Source organism: Octopus bimaculoides, chromosome 3 (assembly GCF_001194135.2).
Source record: "Octopus bimaculoides isolate UCB-OBI-ISO-001 chromosome 3, ASM119413v2, whole genome shotgun sequence".
Taxonomy (NCBI): Eukaryota; Metazoa; Mollusca; class Cephalopoda; order Octopoda; family Octopodidae; genus Octopus; species Octopus bimaculoides.
In genome coordinates, this window is record NC_068983.1 from 22589683 (window position 1) to 22594439 (window position 4757).

Here is a 4757-nt window from a genome sequence, read left to right on the forward strand (position 1 = left end):
GTACAGGTAATACCGAGTAAGTGCTGTATACCGACTAGTTATGCCCCAGCTGTAAGACTCTATCCATAAAATATATTTCTAACTTTACCATTGTTCTCTTTATCCTTTTATATATTTATACATATATATATATATATATATATATAAACTGCACCCCTCTGCCAAACCATGTTAAGTCTATATGGAAGAGTCGGCTCATCAAACCAGTATGATCTCAAGCTCAACTTCACAGCCTCCACATCGTGCCATGATTGATGAAGAGAAGGAGAGAACATGCTGAGGCCTTTGTCCTGCGGTGGACTGAACATAGGCAATCCAATTCAATCCAATCTAACTCACACTATTTCATACTTGATATTTTAACTGAAGAAACTTCAGTGACTTATACATGGGTTAAAGCTGATATCAAGTTTGAATATGGAGGAGGAAAAAATTTTACATCAGTATTTAGCACTAAATTAGTCAAATGACATAAACATGAGTAAATACAGTAAATATGTACTGTTATCTGTTAGATGAATTAAACACCTAAATCTATTTCTTCCCATTAAAAAGGAAAGGTTTGGTAGGGTAGTAGAGGACTGTATTGCCATGGCTTAAACAAATCATTAACACTTTTCCTACAGTTGATATTGATTTCATTAGAGAGGAAATAATGAGAAAATTTTGAATGACTGCATTATATCTCAATGACAATGCTACTTCAATTTTCTCAAATAATAGCCCTTCCACAAACCTTTTGTCTCTTAATTGCTGCCAATTGCATGTTCCTGATGCTGAATCTTTGAACAACATGTTTGTTCTACAAGGAAAATATTATTTGAAATTAAAAAGTTAATTTAATGATATGTTTTGTTTAAACTTAACATGTTGTATTTAAAATCTTGAAATGTTGGTTTATATCACCAGAATGATGTGTTTATAATTATAGTTTTTATTTTACTAAGCCATCTTTAGTCTATCACCCCATTCAGAATCAATAGAATAATTGCCCACAACAGGCTTGGAGTATGTGGTCAAAATAAAGACCATATTTGACATGTTTAGTTTGTGTGTTGCTATCAAGAATTGGATTTGTTAATCTGGTATCATAGGTCAAAATGATCTGAGCTAACTACAAAACCCATTAGCATGAACAATATTGATTTTTACATTGGGAAAAGGAAAAAAAAAATCTAAAGTGAAGAAAAATAGGGAGAATTCTGACATTTATGCCTCCTTGAGGATATTAACTATTTCTTGACAATATTTCTAATGGGTAGATGTTTCAATTAATGCCTAGATTCTTAATGTTTCAATTCATTTATTTTTTTAAAAATTTAACTTAAGTCTTTATAGGGGGTTTAGTAAAGTGGATACAACTTTATATATATATATATATATATATATATAAAAAATAAAACCAACACACACACACATCATTATGATTCTGCTGTTCTTCACTCCACCTTTCTTCTGCACTATCAGCCATCTCTTACTTTCCCCCACCTCTTCCCAATACTTGCTCTTCATAATATAACACTCCTTCCTTATCCCTAACTATGTCTCGCTCTCCCATATACCCTTGCAACCCCTAATCACCCACTCTTCTTATTCTACTATCTCCCACTCGTCTTTGTACATAACTTCCTCTTGATGGTACACCCTGACACCTCATCACCACTATTTTTATCTCTTTCCAGTTCTACCCAGGCCACTTTTACCCTATCTTCCATAATGTGTATGTCTATGTAGCTCTTCCATATCAAGAAACCAATTCTGTCTTGACCCTTTTTCATCTCCTAGCATAAAGCCACCACTCTCTCAAATGAAGTATCTTTCAGTGCAAGGAAAACTTCAGCTTGCAGGTTGCATGGTGATCTTACTAGTGCTGGTGCCACTAAGGAAGCATTTCATACACTCTTTGAAGTGGTTAGCATTTAGAAAACCATCCAACCATATAAACCTTGCCAAAAGCAGGTATTAGGGCATAATGCATTTCTCTGACATGTGACATGCCAGATCTTGTCAGCCCATTTAACCCATACCAGTATGGAACATGGATGTTAAATGATGATCATGATCATGTTGATCATGATGATATATATGTGTATGTGCGTGTAGTAGTTGCCATATTTCATTCTACAGTGGCTACTTCTGAAGAGTGCAGGGTTACTTAATTTGACTGTTACCTAACACTCCATTGAACCCCTAGTGCAAAACAAAATGGTAAGATCAGCCGTAATGGATATATAATACTGTACACTTCAATTAATATATATATATAGGGTCATCCCATAAATGATGCGGTTTTTTCAACTGCATAAACTAAAAGTTAGAGGGGGATGGGATAAACTACCTGTATCAACTTGTTGTAAAAGCAGGAAGTAATTTTATCTTGTACTTATTCTTAGTGCAAGTTTTGAAGAGTGCAGTTCGATTTTAACAGTTATTTTTTCAAAGCTATAATGGAAGTGACAAAGAAGCATATACAGCATATTTTGCTTTATGAGTTCAATAAAGGCAATAACACAATGGAAAGTGTGAGGAATATTAATGCAGTATATGGGAATCAGACAATAAGCATAAGCCAGTGTCAACAGCGGTTCCAGAAATTCCTAGCTGGAAACTACAGCTTAGAAGACAAGCCTTGTCCTGGAAGATCTGTAGAGCTCTATGAGGATGTCCTGCAAACCCTAGTGGAATAAAATCCCATTGTAATTGTTGAGGAACTAGCAGAGAAGCTTGGACTTGGTCATCCAACCATTCATCGACACCTGCGTGCCATCAGAAAAGTCAGAAAATTGGGTCAATGGGTTCCTCACAAACTTTCTGAATCTAATTACACACAGAGAGTGAATGTGTGCACTTCTTTGCTGTCACGTCTCATGAATGAATCTTTTTTGGACCAAATGGTGACTGGTAGCATGAAATGTGTTCTCTATAAAAGTACTGAAGACAGTGGGTAGGGAAGAAGAAACACTGGCACCCTGGGCTAAAGAAGGTCTTCACCCATGTTGTTACCTGTTTGATGAGATATGAAAGGTTTAGTCCACTTTGAACTTTTAAACCCAAACCAAATGATAACAGAAGAGATCTGTTGTGAGCAGCTTGAGCAGCTTCAGTCAGTGTTAGAAGAAAGACAACCATCTTTGGTTTCAAGATGAAAGGTGTTCTTTCATCCGGATAATACTCAGCCACATACATCAAGGATGACAATCCAAAGGCTGAAGCAGTTTCAATGGGAAACGATGCCCCACCCACCATATTCACTGGACATTGCCCCATCTGATTATCATTTATTCCGCAGTCTTCAAAATCATTTGAAATGAAAAAATATAAATTCTGTAGACGAGGTGAGAACAGTACTGGAGGAGTATTTTTCATCACAGACAAGTGAATTCTGGAAGAGGGGCCTTGCAAGTCTACCAGATAGATGGAAGAGTATTGTAGAAAATAAAGGAGAGTATATTTTAGATTAAAAAGAACTTTGTTTATTTTAATTTTGAAAAAATAAAAGAAGTATAAAAAGCCGTATTATTTATGGGATGACCCAATGTGTGTGTGTTTGTGTGTGTGTGTGTATAAACATATATATATAAATATATGTGTACAATACCTTTTATGAACCAAACTAATTTAGCTATTTCTTGAAGAATGAAAAAATGAACAACCTTAATTGATTTTCAAATTTTATTGGAGTCTCATCAGAGGAGTAAAAATACACACATTAAAACATATATATATATATGTGGTGCTGATGTCCTGTAAAAAGCACCCAGTACACTCTGTAGAGTTTTTGGCATTGGAAGGACATCCAGCTGTAGAAACAATTCCAAAACAGACAATGGAAGCTGGTGCAGCTCCTGGTTTGCCAGCTCCACTCAAATTATCCAATCCATTCCAGCATGGAAAATGAGCATTAAAAGATGTGTGTGTGTGTGTGTGTGTGTGTGTGTGTGTGTGTGTGTGTGTGTGTGTGTGTGTGTGTGTGTGTGTGTGTGTGTGTAGGATTATATATATACATATATATAAAAGCAATAATTTTAAATATGGGTGTACACCTGTTTAAAGCACATCCAATTTCTTTGGCTACCTGATGTCATCAACAGTATGGATTTTAGTATCACTGGATTTACTTCCAGAATTCCTTCATGTCTGTTGAATATACATCAAATAAGTGATGTGATGCAAATGAATGAGAACAGTTATATAAAGACATGCCAATCATTAAATGTGAATGAAACCCGTGGAAGATATGAAATGATGTCATGAAGACCCACCTCAAGATCTTGAGCTTCATAGAGATAACAGAGGACTGAGATGATTGGCAATATGCTGTGCTTGAGATTTCCTCTCAGGCCCTTCTCTCACAACTTATCTTCAAACATCCATCTCACTATCACTGTTCTAACTACTACATCAGTCACTCAGGTGCTGTAAATGATATCATTTTTCTCACTACACTTCACACTGTATCCCCATTAGTGTTACTTATCTCTTCCCCCTCCTCATCCTTCCCTCAATCCTCCCTTCCTCTTCTTCTCTTCTCTCCCTCTCCTTATCCCTTGATGATGATATATAAGTGCAGGCATGGGTGTGTGGTTAAGAAGTTAGCTTTCCAATCATGTTTTTGGGTTCAGTTTCACTACATGGCACCTTGGGTAAGTGTCTTCTATAGCTCCTGGCTGACGCAAACACTGTGAATGGGTTTGGTAGATAGAAACTGGAAAAAGCCAATATATATATATATATATATATATATATATATAATATAA